Below are 26,232 nucleotides of genomic sequence, written 5' to 3'. Positions count from 1 at the left end.
GGACCTCGCACAATAGGGGCGTGGTTAGCTCTTCTTCAACTTGTCAAAAGTCTTTTTGCAATCCTCATCAAAACAAAATTCCATGTCCTTTTGCAGTAGGCGGGAGAGAGGTAAGGCGACCTTGCTAAAATTCTTAATGAACCGACGATAAAAGCCTGCATGACCCAAGAAAGAACAGATCTCCCTCACCGAAGAGGGGTAAGGTAAATTGGAAATGACATCGATCTTAGCTGGGTCGACGGAGATACCATCCTTAGAGACAATATGACACAATACTATACCTTGTTTCACCATGAAGTGGCACTTCTCGAAGTTTAAAACAAGGTTAGTATTGGTGCATCGCTCTAATACCCGAGCTAAGTTTTCTAAATAAGCATCAAAGGAGCTACCATACACACTGAAATCATCCATGAAGACTTCCATGCAATCCTCCAAAAGATTTGAGAAAACACTTGTCATGCACCTTTGGAACATTGCTGGTGCATTGCACAAGCCAAATGACATTCTCTTATATGCGAACGTTCCAAAGGGACAAGTGAAAGTAGTTTTCTTTTGATCCTCAGGAGCTATAGGAATCTGAAAGTACCCTGCGTATCCATCTAAAAAGCAGTAATGGGATTTACCTACCAAGCGATCCAACATTTGGTCAATGAACGGTAACGTGTAATGGTCCTTCCGTGTTGCTTGATTTAGCCGACGGTAATCAATTCACACTCGCCAAGTATTCTGAACTCGGGTGGCTACAAGTTCTCCACTCTCCATCTTCACCATTGTTACTCTGGACTTCTTTGGCACTACTTGGACCGGACTTACCCATTCACTGTCTGAAATAGGGTAAATGACCACATCAAAGATTGTGGGATTTATCCGTCTTTGAGGTTGTCAGACCGGCTTGGTGCCTTCTTCCAAGAAAATCCTACAGAGGCAGACTTTAGGTCTTATCCCCACAATGTCACTTAGGCTCCATCCAATGACCCTCTTATACTTCCAGATAACCTTAAGGAGTTGTTGCTCCTCTTGATCGGAGAGGTCGGTCGCCACTATCACCGAAAATCTATGTTCCTCATCAAGGAACGCATACTTGACATGGGGTGGTAGTGGTTTCAAGTCTTCCCTTGCTTCTTGGTGGGGTAACTTATCCTCTTACTTGAGGAAACTTGGTGGAGCACTTTCATCTTCTTCGCCCTCTAGGTCTCCTTCTTGTGAACTCCCTTCATTACTCAAACCTTCTTGAGGCTCTTGGTTACAACCTTCATCAAGTCTCTTATCTTCTCCATCTTCACCAAAGCTTTCACTTTCTTCAATAGATTCCTTCCTCGAGAAGGTGGTTTGAGAGTGACTCTCATCAAACGACTCACTTCCTTCCGGAGCAATGGCATCAATGCTAGACATCAGAATAGATGGGTGTGAGGAGGTTGAGGAAGCAAGGCTACTAGGGGTGGAGCAACAGGGTGCTAGTCGTGACAAAGCTCCAGCAAGAGTTACCATGTAATTCTCTTGCTTCCTTTGAAATTCCCTCTGCTCTTGGATGAGGGCTTGAAAGGTTGGCTCACCGTAAGGGAAGTTAATGGGGATGGGGTGGTGATAAAAGCTAGGATGTCCCAAGTGTGGTAGTAGGTGGGTGGTTGGAGAGGAATTTGGTAGAGGGAAGGGTAAAGGGGCTTGGGGGTAAAATGGTTGTGTATCATATTGAGGATATGGGGTATGAACATATAGACGAACAAAATTATGAGGCAGATGTGCTCCACTAGGTATGAAAGGTTGATGGACATTAAGTTCATAGGGCCCTCGCAACGGTCCTTGTTGCCAAGAATGGATTGCTTGTGACCTTTCCTCGAGTCAAACTCCCATACCTTGTGGTGAGCTTATGTTGGGATTGCTACCCCCTACAACATGATAACAACCAGACTCGATTCATGATGAATAGGAAAAATAACCACAGTTATATTCAACAAAGGCAATGAACCAATGAGTATGTGTATTCTAACTATGACTATCCACCTAGGACTAGACAAACAAAAAGTGTAAGTTGATATCTTCACTAAGATGGAGACAATGAAAGCATGCAACTATAAAAAGCAAAACACAAGCAGGCAAGTAAACAAAAGCTAACTTAATGATGCCAAGGCATCTGGGGCTAGTTTCACTAGCATTATTCTGTTAGTTTTGGTTGTTTTATGCATTTTCTTGAGCTTAAAGTAACCAAGAATGGTTAAATGAACAACAAAGTAATGAATCATCCAAACAGTGTAATTTTGATGCAAATTCCATGAGTTTTTAGTTATATTACTTGAATGCTATGAATGGAAGATTTCTCATGAAATTTTGCAAGACTTTGATGCAATTGTGTGGATGATTTCAGGGAAGAAGAGGCTAGGCAAGGAAGCAACGAAATCAATAAAGGAAGCTTGAAAATCACATGTGGAGTTTAAGTTCCAGTTTAAGCTTAAACTGGAACTTAAACTACCAAGCCATATAATGCTGAAAGTGGCGTTTAACCTCCAGTTTAACCTTAAACTGGAAGTTAAACGCCAGAATAAGAAATGCACCAAAGCTGAAAGTGGCGTTTAACCTTCAGTTTAAGGTTAAACAGAAGGTTAAACGGCAGAATCATGAAAGCTGAGAAAAGAGGAAACTGGCGTTTAACCTCCAGTTTAACCTTAAACTGAAGGTTAAACGCCAGAATGAGAATGGCACCAAGGAGCATTTCCACGTTTAACCTCCAATTTAACCTTAAACTGGAGGTTAAATGTGTTCGAACCACATTATGCACCAGGAAGCCATTTCCACGTTTAAGCTCCAGTTTGACCTCAAACTGGAGCTTAAACGTGTTCGACATTCACACTACTGGGCTACCTTCTTCATTCCCACGTTTAAGCTCCAGTTTAAGGTTAAACTGGAGCTTAAACGTGTTCGGCGTTTTTGCTCCTCCAGGGTTGCCTTCTCATTTCCACGTTTAAGCTCCAGTTTAACCTTAAACTGGAGCTTAAACGTGTTCGACCAGAATTGCCTCCAGGGTTGCAATCTTCATTTCCAGGTTTAAGCTTCAGTTTAACCTTAAACTGAAGCTTAAACGTGTTCGATTAATTACCCTCCTGGGTTGCTTTCTTCCAATTCCACGTTTAAGTTTCAGTTTAACCTTAAACTGAAACTTAAACTTCAACTTAAACGCCACTCTTTGAAAGGGTTTCTGGGCCAAATATATTGAAGTTTAAGTTAGCATTGAGCACAAACATTAACTTAAACGTATTATGGTATGAAACCCAATTGAATATCATGGTTTATGGGATTGGGCATGAAGAATTGATGAGTCTGGAACTTCAAATTGTTGAGTCTTGTGTCATTACTTGTTTATCACTAAGTTTGCTCAATGTATGTTACAGAATTGGATCACAGCCTCATCAGGATTATGGACCATAAACCCAAAGCAAAAGGAAATCAAGGAAAGGCCTCAAAGCCCAAGAAACACAACAGAAGCTCAATTTAGAAAGTGTATAAATAGGATAGAATTGAAGTTAGTTAGCACTTTTGGACACTTGAGAATTTTTCATCAATTTTTCTGTAATTGAATTCTGAGCTATGAATCACTAAACCCCTTTCATTGGGTTAGGGAGCTCTATTGTAATTCAATGAATCAATAATAGTTTTTACCTTCTTCTTCAATCTTTTCTCTTGAATTTTTTTAGAAAGCTTCTCGATCTAATTCCATTGGTTAGTTGTCTTGGGAAAGAAACTATCCATAATTGGAATCCTTCGGAACCTTGGGAAAGGAATGGAGGATTCATGCTAGAGAAGCTTTCTCACAGTGAATTGGATTGGGGTTTGGATGGATATTGTGACATGTAATCCTACCAAATTGTGGTTCATGAAACTGTGTGGTATAATCAGTGATCGAGCATCATCTCTTCTTATGAACATTTAAACCAAGGGATTGGGAATTTGTTTGTTTTTAGAGAGAATTGGTGAGCCAAGGGATTGGGATCCAATCATATAAGATTGCCAAGCAAAATTCAATGAATGCATTGGTTGAGGAAGAGATAAAAATGTTTTGATTCGGAGATCTCAATATCTCCTAACACCCAATGAACTCCCCATTTCTGATCTACACTTTCTCTTTACATTCTGCCATTAAATTCATGCAATCACCCCCATCCCTTTTAATTTCAGCAATTTAACTTCTCGCTCTTTAATTCATGCAATTTAAGATTCCACAATTCTCATCTAAATCTTGATTCCGCTCAACTAGAACAAACTTCTAATCTGAATTGCTCATTCAACCAATCCTTGTGGGATTCGACCTCACTCTATTGTGAGTTTTTACTTGACGATAACCGGTGCACTTGCCGGAAGGAATTTTGCCAATTGTGCAATTTCCTAAATCGTAGCTATCAAGTTTATGGCTAGATCAAGTTTATGGCGCCGTTGCCGGGGATTGGTTTTCGATTGACAATTCTCAAATTGGAAGTTAACTAGATTGAGCATTTTTCTTGTTTTGTTAATTTAGTCCAAGTTACTTGTTGAATTTAATTTCTGCACTCTGTTATTTGCTTTTTCTTTCTTATGCCTTTCATTTCAAGCAACTAACTCACTGACCCACTAACTATTTGAATTAATTCCTCAACTGCTCTAACCATACTCTTCCATTAACCAAGAGTATTCAACTTGTTTGTTGCTTGTGGTGTGTTCTTGTATGACAGGTAGGAGAGGAGAGACATCAACTCCTCCATATACCGAACCAGAGAGGACCCTTCATAGACTTAGAAGGGAAGCAAGAGGGAAGAGAGTACTGAGGGAAGAAGAATCTGAAGGAGAATCTGAGGACAATTTTGAGGAAGCTCTAGATCTCAACATGGATAGAGAGGTTCACAACCATGAGAGGGCTGATGGAAACAATGCCATTCCTGAGAGGAGGGTTCTTGGTTCATACATAAACCCAACCTCTGGGAATTGTGGTAGCAGCATTCAGAAACCACCCATTCAGGTCAACAATTTTGAACTCAAACCACAGCTAATATCACTGGTGGAGGATCATTGTTCATTTGGTGGGAGTGCTAATGAAGACCCAAACCAACATCTCACAAAATTCCTGAGAATTTGCGATACTGTGAAGTCCAATGGAGTCCAGGAAGATGCCTACAAACTGCTCTTGTTCCCATTTTCACTTAGGGACAAGGCAGCTAAGTGGCTGGAATCATTCCCAAGGGGGAGCCTAACAACCTGGGATGAGGTGGAAAGCAAGTTTCTGGCACGTTTCTACCCTCCAAAAAAGGTCAATAGGCTTCGATCTGAGGTTCAGACTTTTAGACAACAGGATGGTGAGACCCTCTACGAGGCATGGGAGAGGTTCAAAGAATTGACAAGGAAATGCCCACCAGACATGTTCCGAGACTGGGTGCAATTGCATATTTTCTATGATGGACTTTCTTATGAATCAAGGAAGGCTGTAGACCATTCATCAGGAGGTTCATTGAACAGGAAAAAGACTGTGGAAGAAGCCATTGAAGTGATTGAGACAGTGGCTGAGAATGAGTACTACTATGCTTCAGAGAGGCACAACACTAAAGGAGTCATGGAGCTGAACCATGTTGATACAATTCTAGCCCAAAACAAGGTGTTTGCTAAGCAACTAGCAGAGCTCACCAGGAAATTAGACACAAAGCAAGTGGCTGCAATACACACACAAGATCAAGAGGAAGTAAGCATTGAAGGAAATGATTGGGAAGAGGCCAACTATGTGGGAAACCAACAAAGGCAATCATATGATCCACATTCCAACACTTACAACCCAGGATGGAAAAACCACCCAAACTTTGGGTGGGGAAACCAGCAAAGCCAACCACAAAACCACAAACCTTACAACCACAACCAACACAATAATTCCACATGCCAAAACTCCAACCAAAGATCATACCAAGCCACACAAAACACTTACTCCCAACCACCATATCATGGCCAAAATAATCAACCTGCCCAACCTAATCCAAACCAACAATTTCAAGATCAATTAAACAGGATAGAAGGAATGCTTGCAACCATGAGTCAAGACATAACCGAATTGAAAGCTTTTAAGGAAGAAGTAAATTCTAACTTGCAAAACCAAGGAGCTGCCATCCAGAAGCTAGAAAATCAAATTGTGTATTTGTCTAAGCAAACCCCTGGGCCAAGCGTTTCTCATGCTGCCAAGGCTATTGCAAGGGAAGAATGTAAGGCCATAACCCTCAGAAGTGGAAAAAGGCTAAAGGAGATCTCAAAGGAAACCACAGAGGATGAAGCCAAGGAAAATGTGAGGGACAAGGAACAAGGACAATCTTTTACACCGTCTGCAACAAAAGAAAAAGAAAAGAGGTCCTGAAGCCTTATACACCCAAAGTACCATATCCTCAACGTTTGATGAAAAGTGAAAAGGATGGCCAATTCTCTAGATTCTTGGAGATTTTCAAGAAGCTTCAAATCAACATTCCTTTTGCTGAGGCAATAGAGCAAATGCCACTCTATGCAAAATTCTTGAAGGAATTAATGACCAAGAAGAGAAGCTGGAGAAATGAGGAAACTGTGTTGTTAACTGAAGAATGCAGTGCCATCATTCAACACAAATTGCCTCAGAAATTGAAGGATCCAGGCAGTTTCCAAATCCCCTGCATCATAGGAGAAGTCATGGTGGAGAAGGCCTTGTGTGACTTAGGGGCCAGTATCAATTTGATGTCTCTAACCATGATGAGAAGAATGAAGATTGAAGAAGCCAAACCAACAAGAATGGCCCTCCAATTGGCAGATCGAACTTTTAAATTCCCTCATGGGATAGTTGAGGATTTGTTGGTGAAAGTGGGAGATTTTATATTTCCTGCCAATTTTGTGGTGTTAGATATGGAGGAAGAAGCTAAGGCTTCGATAATTCTAGGAAGACCCTTCCTGGCTACTGCTGGAGCCATCATAGATGTCCAAAAGGGTGAACTCACTCTTAGATTACATGATGAGAAATTCGTGTTTAACGTATTCAAGGCAATGAGCTATCCATCAGAATCACTAAAGGAATGCATGAGGGTGGATGTAGTGGACATTGCAATACAAGAAACCTTTGAGGAAACAACAAAGGAAGTGGCAGAGGAGGAGTTCACCAAGGATATTGAAGTTAGTGACATCAAGGCTGCTGAGACAACCATGCCAAGCATGCCTGAGAGAGTGAAAGAAGAGAAGGAAGCACCAAAACCTGAGCTCAAAGCATTGCCCCCTAATCTCAAGTATGCATACTTGGGTAGTGATGAGAGCCATCCTGTTATCATTAGCTCTGCCTTGAGCCAAGAACAGGAAGAAGAATTGATCAAGGTGCTACAAACTCATCAAGATGCCATTGGGTGGACCCTAGCTGATTTGAAGGGATAAGTTCATCCATATGCATGCACAAAATCTTGTTAGAAGAGGATGCTAGACCATCCATTCAAGCTCAGAGAAGATTGAATCCCATAATGAAAGAAGTGGTACAAAAGGAGGTCATGAAGTTATGGCAGGCAGGGGTAATCTACCCCATTTCTGATAGCCCATGGGTTAGTCCCATCCATGTAGTTCCCAAGAAAGGTGGCATAACTGTGGTGCCAAATGAGAGGAACGAACTCATACCCACAAGAATTGTCACTGGGTGGAGGATGTGCATAGACTATAGGAAGCTCAATGAAGCCACCAGAAAAGATCATTTCCCACTCCCATTCATGGATCAGATGCTTGAAAGGCTTGCAGGACATGCTTACTATTGCTTTCTGGATGGATACTCAGGCTATAATCAGATAGTAGTTGATCCAAGAGATCAAGAGAAAACATCATTTGTTTGTCCATATGGGGTTTTTGCTTATAGACGCATGCCCTTTGGATTGTGCAATGCACCTGCCACTTTCCAAAGGTGCATGCTGTCCATCTTTTCGGACATGATCGAAAGGTTTATTGAAGTTTTCATGGATGATTTTTCTGTGTTTGGAGATTCTTTTCCTAGCTGCCTACACCACCTTGCCTTGGTGCTTAAGAGATGCCAAGAGACCAACCTAGTATTAAACTGGGAAAAGTGTCATTTCATGGTCATAGAAGGAATAGTCCTTGGCCACAAAATCTCAAATAGAGGCATTGAGGTGGACAGAGCTAAGGTGGAACTCATTGAAAAACTACCTCCACCGAGTAATGTCAAGGCAGTTAGGAGTTTTTTGGGACACGCTGGCTTTTACAGAAGGTTTATTAGAGAGTTTTCTAAAATAGCTAAACCTTTGAGTAACTTGCTTGTCTCTGATACGCCCTTTGTATTTGATAAAAATTGCATGCTAGCCTATGAACTTTTGAAGCAAAAACTTTCCTCTGCACCTATCATTGCCCCACCTGATTGGAACTTACCTTTTGAACTGATGTGTGATGCATCAGACCTTGCTATTGGGGCAGTGTTAGGACAAAGGAAAGACAATTTGGTACATGTGATTTATTATGCCAGTAAAGTCTTGAATGATAACCAAAGGAATTACACAACCACTGAAAAAGAACTCTTGGCAATAGTCTTTGCATTTGACAAATTTAGATCCTATCTCATTGGGTCTAAAGTCATTGTCTTCACTGATCACTCAGCTTTAAAATACTTACTTGCTAAACAAGAATCCAAACCAAGACTTATTAGATGGGTTCTTTTGTTGCAGGAATTTGACATTGAAATCAAAGACAAGAAGGGTGTAGAGAACAAAGTGGCAGACCATTTATCAAGGATACCATGTGAAGAAGGAAGCACACAAAGCACACATATAAATGAGTGCTTCCCTGATGAACAACTCATGGTAATTCACAAAGCACCCTGGTTTGCAGACATAGCAAACTTCAAGGCCACTGGGAGTTTGCCGTTGGAATTTAACAAGCATCAAAAGAAGAAATTAGTAAATGATGCCAAATACTTCATCTGGGACGAACCATACTTGTTCAAAAAATGTTCAGATGGCATACTCAGAAGATGCATATCAGAGGAAGAAGGAAGGGAAGTCTTATGGGACTGCCATGGCTCCACTTATGGAGGACATTTTGCAGGAGAAAGAACAGCAGCCAAGGTGTTGCAGTGTGGTTTTTATTGGCCCACTATCTTCAAAGATGCAAAGGAACTAGTGAAGCATTGCCATGAATGCCAGAAAGCGGGGAACCTGCCAAGAAGAAATGAAATGCCACAACAATTCATTCTGGAACTTGAATTGTTTGATGTATGGGGGATAGATTTCATGGGACCCTTTCCCACCTCATACTCAAATAATTACATTCTTGTGGCAGTAGACTATGTCTCCAAATGGGTTGAAGCAATAGCAACTCCAACCAATGATAATAAGGTAGTCATGAACTTCCTCAGAAAACACATTTTTTGCCGCTTTGGGGTTCCAAGAGCAATCATCAGTGATGGAGGAAGCCACTTCTGCAACAAATCATTAGAGGCATTGCTTCTAAAATATGGAGTCAAACACAAGGTAGCCACACCATACCATCCACAGACAAGTGGGCAAGCAGAAATATCTAATAGGAAACTCAAAAGAATCCTAGAAAAGACTGTGGGAACTTCAAGGAAGGACTGGTCGATTAAGCTAGATGATGCTCTTTGGGCATATAGGACAGCTTTCAAAACACCAATTGGAATGTCTCCTTACCAACTAGTATATGGAAAAGCTTGCCATTTGCCACTGGAGTTAGAGCACAAAGCATTTTGGGCCTTGAAACTCTTGAACTTGGATAGCAAGGCTGCTGGAGAAAGAAGGATGTTGCAAATTCAAGAGTTGGAAGAATTCAGAGCTGAAGCTTATGAGAATGCCAAAATTTACAAAGAAAGAGCAAAGAAGAAGCATGACAGCAACATAGCCCCAAGGAAATTTGAAGAGGGACAAAAAGTATTGCTCTACAATTCTAGGCTGAAGCTATTTCCAGGGAAGCTAAAATCAAGGTGGTCTGGACCATTCCTTGTAACCAAGGTCTCCCAATATGGACAAGTAGAAATCATGGAAGAAAAGTCACAACGAACCTTCACTGTGAATGGTCAAAGACTTAAACACTACTTGGGAGATGTGGAGGAGAAGGACAAGGTTAAATATCACCTCAACTGAGGAAGACAACCGTCAAGCTAGTGACGTTAAAGAAGCGCTTGTTGGGAGGCAACCCAACCTGAGGTAATACTCTTTTGCTATTTCTTTTATTTGTTTCAATAAAAAGGTGAAGTAGTTTCTGTGCATTGCAAAGAATTAAGTTTGGTGTTTCACACCAAACAATGAATTCGTGGATCAATAATTCAAGGGGGAATGTGTGACTCTAAGTTTGGTGTTCCACCATACAAATCAACTGCACACAACAACCTTTGAATTATATGAAAGGAATAACCATTCTAAGCAATCACAGAAATACTTAAAATCCTTAGCAGCAACTTCATTCCAAGGAGAATTCAAGAATTCAAAAAGCACAGGAGTAAGTAGGAGACTAAGTTTGGTGTTCACACACCAACTTAAGACTCAGACACTTGCCCATACATAATTGAGCTAACCACTCAAGTGCTTGAGAAGCAAGCAACTTCATCACTCTTTGCAGGAAAGGAAACAAGGATCTTAGAAAGAACATGAAGCAACAACTAGGAGAAGAGGGAGAAATCAAATTGTTTTCGGGCAACAAAGAGAAAAACAAGAAATTTCACAAGGTGGTATTGTTTCTTGACCATTCTTTAAAAGGCAAACAAAAGCATGCTTGTTCTGGTTTAAACTGTAATTGTTGAATCTTTCTGGAATATGAAGTTTCTAGTATGATTGTCTGTTTACTGCTTTGAATAAAATGAATGCCTAGATGTTTGGATATAACTTCACCTTCTTAAACAAATGCTTGCCATGCTTGTTTTGTTTCCAAAAATAAAAGAAAAGTTTGAACAAAAGTAACTTGGCTCAATTAGTGACAAATCAAGTAGAATTAAGTGGTGGTATGCATGCTTGATTGTTTAGTCAGATCACTAGAAATTGAGTGTAGAATTATCATTTTTGTGTAGAAGTTGAGTACTGTCTATGGATTTTGATAAATAAATGTCTTTGGCCATGAAAAAGAAAGAAAATGAAGAAGAAAAAGCCACTGAAAAGGGGCAACCAAAAAGCAAAAAAAAAAATTTGAGAAAATAAGCTAGGCACCAATGGTTTGAACTTCTGAGACAAATGCCTGTGGTGTTTATGTATTAAGGATATGCTTGGATGAATAGGTTCTGAGGAGTGTTTCAACACTTGGTAACTTGGGTTAACTAACCCAGGATTATCGACCAAAAATCCATTATCAAGAGCAACCTAAATACAAAACATTTAGTCACACAAAGAGGTGCTGGGCACCAATGTCTCAAGAAGAAATGTGAACTAAAATGCCTGTAGTGGATATGTGTAATGCACTGATAAGAAAAAGAAAATGCCAAAGGCTTGTGCAACACATGACACTGAGCAAACAAGGAGCAAAGGAGCTCTAAGAAAAAGTAAAACAAAGAAAGGAAAAAGTGCCAAGGACATAAGAATAACAAGAGGCCATAGCAGTGTTTGATGGATGCAATGAAAAAGTGATAATCCTACCTGATAAGAATGAAAAAGTGATGCTGCAACTTTCTGCATAAAACCCTTCTGATAAACTTCAAATGCTTGCTAATATAGCCAATGTATTTGCTTTTGTTTCATAATTTCTTCTCAAATAACTCAGGACTTGCTTAGGGACAAGCAAGTATTAAGTTTGGTGTTGTGATGCCAAGGCATCTGGGGCTAGTTTCACTAGCAATATTCTGTTAGTTTTGGTTGTTTTATGCATTTTCTTGAGCTTAAAGTAACCAAGAATGGTTAAATGAACAACAAAGTAATGAATCATCCAAACAGTGTAATTTTGATGCAAATTCCATGAGTTTTTAGTTATATTACTTGAATGCTATGAATGGAAGATTTCTCATGAAATTTTGCAAGACTTTGATGCAATTGTGTGGATGATTTCAGGGAAGAAGAGGCTAGGCAAGGAAGCAACAAAATCAATAAAGGAAGCTTGAAAATCACATGTGGAGTTTAAGTTCCAGTTTAAGCTTAAACTGGAACTTAAACTACCAAGCCATATAATGCTGAAAGTGGCGTTTAACCTCCAGTTTAACCTTAAACTGGAAGTTAAACGCCAGAATAAGAAATGCACCAAAGCTGAAAGTGGCGTTTAACCTTCAGTTTAAGGTTAAACTGAAGGTTAAACGCCAGAATCATGAAAGCTGAGAAAAGAGGAAACTGGCGTTTAACCTCCAGTTTAACCTTAAACTGAAGGTTAAACGCCAGAATGAGAATGGCACCAAGGGAGCATTTCCACGTTTAACCTCCAGTTTAACCTTAAACTGGAGGTTAAACGTGTTCGAACCACATTATGCACCAGGAAGCCATTTCCACGTTTAAGCTCCAGTTTGACCTCAAACTGGAGCTTAAACGTGTTCGACATTCACACTCCTGGGCTACCTTCTTCATTCCCACGTTTAAGCTCCAGTTTAAGGTTAAACTGGAGATTAAACGTGTTCGGCGTTTTTGCTCCTCCAGGGTTGCCTTCTCATTTCCACGTTTAAGCTCCAGTTTAACCTTAAACTAGAGCTTAAACGTGTTCGACCAGAATTGCCTCCAGGGTTGCAATCTTCATTTCCACGTTTAAGCTTCAGTTTAACCTTAAACTGAAGCTTAAACGTGTTCGATTAATTACCCTCCTGGGTTGCTTTCTTCCAATTCCACGTTTAAGTTTCAGTTTAACCTTAAACTGAAACTTAAACTTCAACTTAAACGCCACTCTTTGAAAGGGTTTCTGGGCCAAATATATTGAAGTTTAAGTTAGCATTGAGCACAAACATTAACTTAAACGTATTATGGTATGAAACCCAATTGAATATCATGGTTTATGGGATTGGGCCTGAAGAATTGATGAGTCTGGAACTTCAAATTGTTGAGTCTTGTGTCATTACTTGTTTATCACTAAGTTTGCTCAATGAATGTTACAGAATTGGATCACAGCCTCATCAGGATTATGGACCATAAACCCAAAGCAAAAGGAAATCAAGGAAAGGCCTCAAAGCCCAAGAAACACAACAGAAGCTCAATTTAGAAAGTGTATAAATAGGATAGAATTAAAGTTAGTTAGCACTTTTGGACCCTTGAGAATTTTTCATCAATTTTTCTGTAATTGAATTCTGAGCTATGAATGACTAAACCCCTTTCATTGGGTTAGGGAGCTCTATTGTAATTCAATGAATCAATAATAGTTTTTACCTTCTTCTTCAATCTTTTCTCTTGAATTTTTTTAGAAAGCTTCTCGATCTAATTCCATTGGTTAGTTGTCTTGGGAAAGAAACTATCCATAATTTGAATCCTTCGGAACCTTGGGAAAGGAATGGAGGATTCATGCTAGAGAAGCTTTCTCACAGTGAATTGGATTGGGGTTTGGATGGATATTGTGACATGTAATCCTACCAAATTGTGGTTCATGAAACTGTGTGGTATAATCAGTGATCGAGCATCATCTCTTCTTATGAACATTTAAACCAAGGGATTGGGAATTTGTTTGTTTTTAGAGAGAATTGGTGAGCCAAGGGATTGGGATCCAATCATATAAGATTGCCAAGCGAAATTCAATGAATGCATTGGTTGAGGAAGAGATAAAAATGTTTTGATTCGGAGATCTCAATATCTCCTAACACCCAATGAACTCCCCATTTCTGATCTACACTTTCTCTTTACATTCTGCCATTAAATTCATGCAATCACCCCCATCCCTTTTAATTTCAGCAATTTAACTTCTCGCTCTTTAATTCATGCAATTTAAGATTCCGCAATTCTCATCTAAATCTTGATTCCGCTCAACTAGAACAAACGTCTAATCCGAATTGCTCATTCAACCAATCCTTGTGGGATTCGACCTCACTCTATTGTGAGTTTTTACTTGACGATAACCGGTGCACTTGCCGGAAGGAATTTTGCCGATTGTGCAATTTCCTAAATCGTAGCTATCAAGTTTATGGCTAGATCACTTAACAACTTATAACTACTAAAATTACTAAAGAGGAAAGTAGTATCTACAACTAGTGGCAAGTAGCAAACCAAAAATCAAGTATTCACACTATTCACATATTTACAATACCAAAATCATGGCACTCATTGCACTCAAAGTGAATTCTCTAGCAACGGCACCAAATTTGACAGACGGCCGAATTGCATAGGTTAGGAATTTAATTATCAAGATGGAATTGGCATCGTAAATATAGTCCTAACCCAACAAATTGACCGTCAATCAAATGTTATCACAATTCAAACCAAATATAAACCGAGAGTATTTAGCTCCGGGTCGTTCTCCCTAGGAATCACTCAATAGCAATGAGTGTACAAATTTTGGTTGTGGTGATCAAGGGGTTTTCAATGAAGAGATGAACATATAAAGCAATAAAAAAACATGCAAAATTGTAATGATTGAACTAATAACGCAATTAAAGAACCGAGTGTGTAATATAAACAAGTAAAGTATGAAAGAGATTAACATAACAAAATATGAAAGATTGAAAGCATAAAAAGGGGTCTTGGCTTGGAGTGAGCTAGGGATCCTTTCCTTGTTGGAACCAAAACTATGACAATTATAATGGATTAGTCTCACTTGATCAATCCTCATATCGGAAGATAAGTTAAATGAGCATAAGTGTCCTTAACCCACAAATCCTGAATTGCTTGCTAATTGCCTTAGCAACAACTTAGCGTTAATGGGAACAAGAGCAATTAACAATCCAATAATTGACATTAAATGTTGGACATCCAAACTCTAGGAACCCAATTGCTCACTTTACCCAAGCAAAGAGGTAAAAACTTAGCCTAAAACCATGTTTGACATTTTGTCAAACACTTGGTGGGCAAACAACTTAAACATGGTGAAAATGAGAAAAGACTTGAAATTAAAAGCAACGATTGATCCCAATCAACAAGAATGACATAAGAAAGCATGAAATGAACATCAAACATCAAATTCATCAACAAGAAATTTAAATTGCAAGAGAGAAGTAAAATTGAACTATAACTTGCATTAGAAGAAAATATAAGAACAAAGTAACTAGAAAGAGTAATAACAATAGAATACTTATAATGAGACTTAGCAAAATCCAAGATCAAAAATGAAAAATGGCACTTGAATGTAAAACCCTAATGAAAACCCTAGAAGAGGTTGAAGAAAACTTAGAGAAAAAAAACTAAACTAAAACTTCCTACTACTACTCCTAAAACTACCCTAATGATATGCTATGCTATTCCCTTCATTCTTCATCCAATATGAGCTAAGAGACTTTAGAAATGGGCCTCCAAAACCCTCAAAACCCTCAGGCGTGTGCATCCGCACACTTTGCAAATTTTCCTTCATGTGCGCATGCAAGAGAGGCTGTGCGCACGCAGACTAGGAAATGCTTGGCTGGACGCACGACGGGCTCTGATTGGTCCACGCGCTCTTGATTGGGTTCTTGTGCGGACGCACAGGGGGCTGTGCGCACGCACACGTCTCAGAACTCTTCTCCTTTGATTCTTCATGTTTCCTCCACTTTGCATACTCTTTTTCCATTTTCTCCAACACATTCCTACCTTATACACCTGAAATCACTCAGAAACAACATCAAGACATCGAATGGAAGGCAAATGGGATAAAAATAGATCAAATAAAGCATAAAAGAGCATGTTTTCACAATCAAGCACAATTTGGGAGGAAAAATCAAAAGCATGCTATTCAAGGGAATAAGTGCAAGTTTCTGTGATGAAATCCATTCAATTCTAGCCAAAAAATCATCATCAATTATGGATTCATCATTCCCCTTTTAAGAATCCTTCAGTTGGTATCTTCTTGTTCTTCCACCCTTTTGGAACTCTTTTCTTTCTCCTCTTTCCTTTCTTCACTTGTCCTTCTTTCTCTGCAACATGCTTTATGTCAGGGACTTCCTTCTCAATAATCAAATCTTCAATCCCTTCCTTCCTTCTCTTCTCAGTCTTCACATGTTCCTTACCCTCTTTCTCTTCTCCACTATTCATCTCTTGCTCTACAGATGAGTTGATGAGCTCTTCATTGGGTTTTTCTTTCCACTGTAAATCTTCTTCTTCAGCCCTCATGCAGCTTTTCTCCTTAACAGTAGGTTGTACTTCTAGGAAGACATTGAAAGTGATCTTTTCATCATTCACCCTCAGTGTTAATTCTCCTTGTTCCACATCAATAATGGCCCTTGTTGTGGCCAGGAAAGGTCTTCCTAAGTCTAGGATTACAAAATCTGCAGGAAATATGAATTTCCTTACTCTAGCCAAGAGGTTTTCAATCGCCCCCTCATGAATTACCAGAGATCTATCCACTAGCTCCAATGACATCTGTGTAGGCTTTACTTCTTCTATAGATAGGCTTCTCATCATAGACAGAGGCATAAGGTTAATATTGGAGCCCAAATCACAGAATGCCTTATCTGACTGTGTTACCAATGGTACAAGGCAAGTTGAAGCTCCCAGGATCCTTGAGTTTTGGTGGGATGCCTTCTTGGATCACTGCACTGCATTCTTGGGTTAGGATCACTGTCTCTTTCTCATTCCAGCTTCTTTTCTTGTTGATGAGCTCTTTGAATAATTTTGCATATAGAGGCATTTGTTCTAGAGCTTCAGCAAGTGGAATATTGATCTCCAGCTTCTTAAACACTTCTAAGAACTTAGGGAACTGTTGGTCTTTGATCTCCTTCTGCAACCTTTGAGGGTATGGCAAAGGAGGAGTATAAGTCTTCCCTAACTTCCTCTGTTCTTGTGATGGCTCCTCCATGATTTGCTTCCCCTTCTTTGAAGCTTGAGGTTCCTCTTTCTCCTTGAGCTTCTCTTGGTTCTTTTCTTCAATTGTCACTTGCTCTTTATTGCTAGTCTTGTCATCCTCTGTTGGCTTTTTAGTGGCTTCTTTGTCATTCACCCAAGTTCTTCCACTCCTTAATTTGATTACCTTGTATTCTTCTTTACGATTAGGAATGGTATCACTTGGGAGTGAAATGGTTGGTCTTTCAATTACTGCTTGCTTGGACAGTTGTCCAATCTGCCTTTCTAAGTTTCTCATTGAGGCTTCATAGTTCTTGCTAGTTATCTTCTGATGCTTCATCATCTTTTCTATAAGTATCTCCAAGTTGGAGATCCTTTCAGACTTTGGGGGTGGTTGTGATTGGTTGTAGGATGTGGTTGAGGGTGGATGATAGTTATTTTGGTTAGTAGATGAATTTGGGTGGATAGTAGTTGGGTTGAGGTTGGTTATTTTTTGGTGGTTTGTGTTTCTAGAGTTATTTTGGTTTGAGTTTCTTTGCCATGGTTGCTGGTTTTGATTGTCTCTCCATCTCAGGTATGGGTGGTTCCTCCAGGAAGAGTTGTAAGTATCTCCATGAAAGTCATTTGATCCAGAACCTTGGTTGTGCACATATTGAACTTGTTCCTACTGCTGATCTTCCTGGTTTTCTTCATTTTGCCCCCATGTGGGTGATGATTGACTTGTATTCACCACTGCAACTTGGAGGCCATCAATCATCTTGGCCATCATCTCCCTTTGCTACTAGATTTGTTGGTGCATCACCTTGTTTTGAGCTAAGATGGTGTCCACACCTTCCAGCTCTAATACACCTTTCCTTTGGGCTGGTTAGCGTTGCCTTTGATGACCATAGAAGTATTGGTTGCTTGTTACAGTGTCAATGAGGTTTTGAGCCTCCTCAACTGTCTTCATGAGTTGTAGTGACCCTCCTGCTGGGTAGTCAAGTGCCTCTTGAGCTCTCAATGTCAGTCCTTCATAGAAGTTTTGAAGTTTATCCCATTCAATGAACATCTCTGGTGGACACTTCCTGAGTAAAGCTTTGTATCTCTCCCATGCCTCGTACAATGACTCTCCATCCATCTGAGTGAATGTTTGGACCTCTGTTTTGAGTCTGATGATCCTTTGGGGAGGATAGAATTTGGCTAAGAACTTGTTCACTAGATCTTCCCAGTTATTGATGCTTTCTCTTGGAAATGTCTCCAACTATTGAGTAGCTTTGTCTCTCAGGGAAAATAGAAACAGCAACAACTTGTAAATGTCAGGATGCACACCATTGGTTTTCACTGTGTCACATATCCTCAGAAAGGTGGATAAGTGTTGGTTTGGATCTTCAAAAAAGAGAAATGTTATTGATAATCTGAAAAATCATAAAATTGATTCTTGAAGCAAGAAAAAGTAGTGAATAACAAAGCTTGCAAAAAAAAAAGAAAAAAATTGTGAAAAAGAAAAAGAAAGAAAAAGAAAAAGCAAGCAAAAAAAGCCAATATCCCTTTAAACCAAAAGTCAAGTGTAAAAGGGGTCGAAGGCTTTGAGCATTAATGGATAGGAGGGCCCAAAGGAATAAAATTATTGCCTAAGCGGCTAAATCAAGCTGTCCCTAACCATGTGCTTGTGTCATGAAGGTCCAAGTAAAAAATTTGAGACTGAGTGGTTAAAGTTGTGATCCAAAGCAGAAAGAGTGTGGTTAAGAACTCTGGACACCTCTAACTAGGGACTTTAGCAAAGTTGAGTCACAATCTGAAAAGGTTTACCCAGTTATGTGTCTATGGCATTTATGTGTCCGGTGGTAATACTGGAAAACAAAGTGTTTAGGGTCACAGCCAAGACTCATAAAGTAGCTGTGTTCAAGAATCAACATACTGAACTAGAAGAATCAATAACACTATCATAATTCTGAATTCCTAGAGATGCCAATCATTCTGAACTTCAAATGATAAAGTGAGATGCCAAAATTGTTCAGAAGCAAAAAGCTACTAGTCCCGCTCATCTAATTAGAGCTAAGCTTCATTGATATTTTGGAATTCACTATATATTCTCTTATTTTTATTCTATTTTGTTTTCAGTTGCTTGGGGACAAGCAACAATTTAAGATTGGTGTTGTGATCAGCGGATAATTTATACGCTTTTTGGCATTATTTTTAGGTAGTTTTTAGTATTATTTAGTTAATTTTTAGTATATAATTATTAGTTTTTATGCAAAAAATATATTTCTGGACTTTGCTATAAGTTTGTGTGTTTTTCTGTGATTCCAGGTATTTTTTGGCTGAAATTGAGGGACTGAGCAAAAATCTGATTCAGCGGCTTAAAAAGGACTGCAGATGTTGTTGGATTCTAACCTCCCTGCACTTGAAATGGATTTTCTGGAGCTACAGAAGCTCACATGGTGCGCTCTCAACTGTGTTTGAAAGTAGACATCTTGGGTTTTCTAGAAATATATAATAGTCCATACTTTAACCCAGTTTTGAGAACGCAAACTGGCGTTTTAATGCCAACTTTCTACTGTTTTCTGGCATTAAACGCTAGACTTGGCATAAAAGCTGAAGTTAAACGCCCAAGCTGGCACCAGAGCTGGCGTTTAACTCCAAGAAAAGCCTATTCACCTGAAAGCTTCAATGCTCAGCCCAAGCACACACAAAGTGGGCCTCAGAAGTAGATTTCTGCATCATTTACTTATCTCTGTAAACCCTAGGTTACTAGTTGTTCATACCCTGACCGAGCTCCCCAACTCGGCAAGTTCATAGAAGGTCCGACCTCGCCTTAAGGCCCACACCTAAAGGTCGGACCTCGGACCATAAAGCAAGGAAGGCCCATCAAAAGGAACGCAGCCCAAAACCTAAAGGCCGAAAAGGCCTAGAAAGGGCGGTTCCACAAAAGATAGAGATAAAACTCCCAAAAGATAAGATAAGATAAGAATATCTTATCCAGGGAAGATCACGGCCAACTACTATAAATACACTGGAACACCCAGGTATGGCATTCATTCCACATTCTACACATATCTGCTTGGACCCATGCTAACTTAAGCATCGGAGTGTCATTGCAGGTACAACCACCAACCACTCTACATATCAAGCTCGGGTCATCAGTTCCCCCACCTCGGGACTTCTCCAAGATGACCGAGCTACACGTTTCAGGTAACCCTCGGAACATTGGCGCCGTTGTCGGGGACCTGGAAGTCATCCCTTTACCATGGCGGACGACCCTCTCAACAATGGCCACGCCGCATCAGAACAAGAGGACAAAGTTGACACCGGAGAACAACCGGACAGCCCTCTATCACCACGCACTCCAGGAGGAAACAAACAGAATCGCCCAAAAACATCACTCCCAAACAAAGATCCACAAAATTCCGAAAAAGAAAAGAGCTCGGAAATTTTGGAAGCAGTCCGGGCACAACAAAACCGACTGAAACAACTCGAAGAGGACATAAAAAAGCAGAAAGAAACTGAACAAGATCTGAGAAGGGAGGCTCGAAAGCGCAGAGAATTAGAAGAAAAACTACGGAAAATAGAGGCCAATCTAAAAGACCGGACAGAACGCGGCACCACCCCCGAATGCAACCATGATCCCTTCACGCAAGAGATCATGAAGGAGAAGGTACCACGAAATTTCAAGCCACCCGATATGGATCTCTACGACGGCACCACCGATCCAAATCACCACCTCAGCAACTTCAGAAGCAGAATGTACCTAGTCGACGCCTCCGACGCGATTCGGTGCAAAGCCTTCCCCACCACTCTCACCAAGTCAGCCATGAAGTGGTTCGACAACCTGCCACCAAGATCAATCACCAGCTTCGAGGACCTAACCAAAAAATTCCTAACAAGGTTCTCCATTCAAAAAGACAAGACAAAACATGCTCCCAGTCTACTCGGGATCAAACAAGGTAACCAAGAAACTCTCCGAGAATACATGGAGCGATTCAACAAAGCCTGCCTGGACATACAACACTTGCCCACTGATGCAGCCATCATGGGACTAGCAAACGGCCTAAAAGAGGGACCGTTTAGCCAGTCCCTATCCAAACGATACCCGACCTCCCTATACGAGGTGCAGGAGCGGGCAGAAAAATATATCAACATGGAGGAAACCTCCCAGCTAAGAGACTCTTCTAGGAAGGAATCAAACTACCCACTCCGAGATCGAGATCGGGAACAGAAGAAGAAAGAAGAACCCAACTCGGACAAGCCACGGAAGTACCACAACTACACCCCCCTCCGAGTCTCCCTGGTAGACGTCTACAGAGAAGTATGCCACACCGAGAAGATCCCCCCGCCCCGACCGCTGAAGCACAAGAGAGCGGGGAGAGATCGGTCCGAATACTGTGAATATCACAAGCTCTACGGTCATTCTACTAACGACAGCTACGACCTAAAAAATGTTATAGAAAAGCTAGCCAGAGAAGGGAAACTCGACAGATACATAGCAGAGAAAGGAGAAGAGACCAGGAAGAGAAGGCGGGGAGATAACGAAGATCGGGCCGAACAAATCCCGCGAACCCCTGAAAGGCATGTTCACATGATAAATGGAGGTTTTGCAGGCGGAGGAACATCCAGATCCTCGCGAAAAAGACACCTCAAAGAAGTCTACCACGTCCGAGAAGACAGTCCCCTGCCCGAACTACCTACTATCTCGTTTACCCGAGAAGATGCTCAAGGGATAATACCCGGGCACGACGATCCAATGGTAATCACCATTATCCTAGCAAATGCCAACTTACATCGAACCCTGATTGACCAGGGAAGCTCAGCAGATATCCTTTTCAAAACGGCCTTCGACAAGCTCGGACTTGAAGAAAAAGAACTAAAGGCCTATCCCACCGACCTATTTGGGCTAGGAGATACCCCGATCCATCCCTTAGGATACATCTCGCTACACACTACCTTCGGGAAAGGCGAGCAATCTAAAACATTAAGCATCGATTACATTATAGTCGACGTCACTTCAGCATACAATGCCCTCATTGGGTGACCAACCCTAAACAGACTGGCAGCTATAGTCTCGACCCCACACCTCTGTATGAAGTTCCCTACCGCAAAAGGAATCGCTACCCTAAAAGGCGACCAAAAACTGGCGCGGCGATGCTACAATGAAAGCCTGAGCTTAAAAGGAAAAGAGATCAACACAATAGAACTCGGGCGAGTTCAAGCCCGAGAAGATCTTCGGCCACAACCAGAGGGAGAAACCGAAAGAGTCCAGATCGGGAACACATCTGAAAAAGTAACAAACATAGGAGAAAACCTCGAAACGGGCCTAAAGGAGGAACTCATAACCCTCTTAAGGGAGAATTCCGACCTCCTCGCCTGGAAAGCCTCCGACATGCCAGGCATAAGCCCCGACCTGATGTGCCATAAGCTATCAGTTTACCCGGGATCCCGACCTGTCCAACAAAGACGCCGGAAGCTCGGACCCGAGCGCATGCAAGCAATAGAAGAACAAGTACAAGCACTGCTAGATGCAGGGTTCATTAGGGAAGTAAAATACCCCCTATGGCTCGCAAACGTGGTCCTGGTAAAAAAGCCCAACGGAAAATAGAGGATGTGCGTCGATTACACGGATCTCAACAAAGCCTGCCCCAAAGACCCATATCCACTACCAAACATCAACGCCTTAGTAGACGCAGCCTCAGGCTACAGATATCTCTCCTTCATGGACGCATACTCAGGATACAATCAAATCCCGATGTACGGACCCGACCAAGAAAAGACCTTGTTCATAACCCCAAGGGCAAACTACTGCTACGTCGTAATGCCCTTCGGGCTAAAGAACGCAGGGGCAACCTACCAGAGGCTAATGAACAAAGTGTTCTCAGAGCACATCGGACTACAGCTGGAGGTGTACGTTGACGACATGCTGGTAAAGACACAAGAAGACAGAAACTTGCTAACCGACCTCACCAGTGTCTTCGGCACCCTCAGAAAACACAACATGAGACTTAACCCGACAAAGTGCACCTTCGCCGCAGAAGCCGGAAAGTTCCTAGGCTTCATGCTGACTCAAAGGGGCATCGAAGTGAACCCGGACAAATGCCAGGCAATACTCAATATGAAGAGCCCGACGTGTGTCAAAGAAGTACAACAACTGAATGGAAGGCTAGCTGCCCTATCAAGATTCTTGGCAGGATCAGCGATAAAATCACTACCTCTCTACTCACTCCTAAAGAAAGGGAAACCCTTCTCATGGACCCCGGAGTGCGAAAAAGCCTTTCAAGAGTTCAAGGAATTCCTCGGGCAGCCACCAATCCTAACCCGACCTCTAAAAGGGGAAGAACTCGTACTATACCTCTCGGTTGGACATCGAGCAGTCGCTTCAGCGTTAATACGAGAAAACGACCAAGGACAACACCCCATATACTTTGTAAGCAAGGCACTACAAGGGGCCGAGTTAAACTATCAAAAGATAGAAAAATTCGCCTACGCCCTAGTGTTCACAGCCCGGAGGCTCCGTCCCTACTTTCAAGCCCACACCATCAAAGTCCGGACAAACCAACCCATGAGACACATCCTGCAAAAAACAGACCTGGCAGGACGAATACTACAATGGGCGGTGGAACTGTCCGAGTTTGACCTCCAATATGAAGCCCGGACTGCCATAAAATCTCAGTATCTAGCCGACTTCATCGCAGAATACACGGAGACCCCTGGAACCCCACTCTCATGGAACCTGTATGTCGACGGATCCTCAAACAAAACAGGAAGCGGAACCGGGGTTATACTCGAAAGCGACCAAGGAACACGGATAGAACTATCCCTAAAATTCGAGTTCCAGGCTTCGAACAACCAAGCCGAATACGAGGCCCTACTAGCAGGTCTAAAGCTAGCCGAAGAGGTCGGAGCCCAGAGAATCACGATCTTCAGCGACTCCCAGGTCGTCACATCACAAGTAAATGGAAGCTACCAGGCCAAAGACCCAACTATGAAAAAATACCTGGACCAAACACAGGCGCAATTACGCCACTTTTCAGAAATACAAATCCAGCACATACCTCGGGAACAAAACGCCCGGGCAGACGCTCTCTCAAAGCTCGCCAGCACCAAGCCCGGAGGCAACAACAGAAGTCTCCTCCAAGAAACCTTACAATCTCCCTCCGTGCTAAGAGAGGAAGAAACACTAAATATATCCAACCAACAGCAAGGATGGATGACCCCCATACTCAACTACCTGAAGTCGGGAACTCTCCCCGCCGAAAGAAAGGAAGCTAAAAGACTCACGAAAGACGCCCAGAATTATACACTAATTCACGACGTATTATACAGAAGAGGATTCTCAAACCCCCTCCTTAGGTGCGTCCCAACCTCAGAAGCAAAAAGCGTCCTCGAAGAAGTCCACGGAGGCATGTGTGGGAACCATCTCGGAGCTCGGGCACTATCCAAGAAAATAGTCAGAGCCGGGTTCTACTGGCCGACCTTGCAAAGAGACGCAACGGAGTTTGTGAAAATATGCCCCCCTGCCAAAAACACGCCAATTTTCACAAGGCACCACCCGAAGACCTTATCGGCATCACCGCACCATGGCCCTTCGCAAAATGGGGACTCGACCTACTCGGCCCGTTCCCACAAGGACCGGGGCAAGTCAAATACCTCATAGTAGGGGTCGACTACTTCACAAAATGGAACGAAGCTGAACCCTTAGGCACCATTACGGCTCAGAAAAGCCGCAAATTCCTATACAAAAACATTGTCACAAGGTTCGGAGTCCCCTACTCCATCACAACAGACAATGGAACACAGTTCACGGACACAAGTTTTCAGAACATGGTGGCCGAACTAAAAATCAAACAGCAATTCACATCAGTCGAGCACCCACAAGCCAATGGACAAGTAGATGCTGCAAATAAAGTCATCTTGGCCGGGTTAAAACGAAGACTCCAAGAGGCCAAAGGGGCATGGGCCGAAGAGCTCCCCCAGGTGCTATGGGCATATCGGACAACCCCACACTCTACAACGGGAGAATCACCATTCCGACTAGCTTACGGGATGGAGGCAATGATTCCTATCGAAATAGATGAAGGGTCACCCAGAGTCATCTTCTACAACGAAGGAGGCAACCCGCAGGCACAAAAAGAAGAACTCGACCTCCTCCCCGAGGTCCGAGAAAGAGCCCGAATTCGAGAAGAAGCCTTAAAACGGAGAACGGCCCTCAGATACAATCAGAAAGTGATAAAGCGAAGCTTCTCCATACACGACCTGATTCTAATCCGAAATGACATCGGAACACAAAAATCGGGAGAAGTAAAGCTAGCTGCAAATTGGAAAGGACCCTACAAGGTAACATAAGTCTTAGGGACAGGCTATTACAAAGTATCCGACCTAGAAGGCAATGAGCTGCCCAGGGCCTGGCACGCCTGTAATCTAAGACGGTACTACAGCTAGAAAAATTTAACCCGAGGTGTACTCTTTTTCCCCTACAAGGGTTTTTTAATGAGACACCCGGTTAAAGTAAAGACACCCGACCTATTCAAGGGTAAACACTATGTAAATATTCTTTCTTTTTTAATACTAATCAAATTTTTCTATTTTCTTTTCTTCTTCCTCATGATGAAACAAATCCTAGAAAGTACCTCGCCAAGGCGCATTAATTTATGCTCGACAAAACGCAAAAAATCATTTGCCAAGAGGCCACACAAGGTCGGCAAAGATAAAGCGACGAGGTTCAAATTAATGTGAGAAGTTATAAAGTAACTCTGAAAAGGCTCAAAAAGCCAAATAAAAAGAGATTACAAAAATAACTTAAAAGGCCGACCAACAACAAGGTCGGACCCAACAAAAGGAGGTACTCGAAACGTCCGAGGTCCGAGAAAAAACCCGGATCCAAAGAAAGAAGCCTTAAAACGGTGAAAACAAAGATTTCGGAAGCGCTTACTAGAAAGTTGCTATACAACTAAAAAGTACAAGCGAAAAAACGAAAACAAAAGATTTCGAAAACGCTTACTAAAAAGTTGCTATACAACTAAAAAGTACAAGCAAAAGTTCCAAGCGCTAGCTAAAAAGTTGTTATCCAAAAACAACTAAAAATCATAAAAGCGGAACAAAAAGTCAAAACGCGAACAAAAACACCGCATAAAAAAGCTAAAAAGTTACTACAAGTAGCTAATAAGGCAAAAAGGTGTCCAAAGCGTTCACAGAAACCATCCAAAAACAAAAGAGCCCACAGGTCGGGCAAAACACCAAAAATAAAAGGTTACAGAGGATCAAGGTCCTTTCCGGACTCCACATCAACAGAAGGCTGCGGAGGAAACATAGAAATCGGGACTGCATCGACGGCAACGTCATCCCGGTTTGAAACCTCCACACCAGAGCCATCCCCGGCCAAGGGTAAGGTCGGGTTCACAAACGGAACTTTGGGGTCGGACACCGGAACCTCATCCTCGTTGGGAGCAGGAACAATCTTTCCCTC

General features: G+C 41.7%; 1 non-coding gene across 1 annotated transcript; it reads right to left on the bottom strand.

The window, feature by feature from the left end:
• Positions 1-5,275: 5,275 nt before the first annotated feature.
• LOC112804184 (small nucleolar RNA R71) lies at positions 5,276-5,379 on the bottom strand. Its single transcript, XR_003202804.1, has one exon. It is a non-coding gene; the product is annotated as a small nucleolar RNA R71 (small nucleolar RNA).
• Between the last annotated feature and the right edge of the window lie 20,853 nt (positions 5,380-26,232).

The sequence above is a fragment of the Arachis hypogaea genome, chromosome 5 (assembly GCF_003086295.3).
Source record: "Arachis hypogaea cultivar Tifrunner chromosome 5, arahy.Tifrunner.gnm2.J5K5, whole genome shotgun sequence".
Taxonomy (NCBI): Eukaryota; Viridiplantae; Streptophyta; class Magnoliopsida; order Fabales; family Fabaceae; genus Arachis; species Arachis hypogaea.
This window is presented reverse-complemented; position numbering and strand designations above follow the sequence as displayed.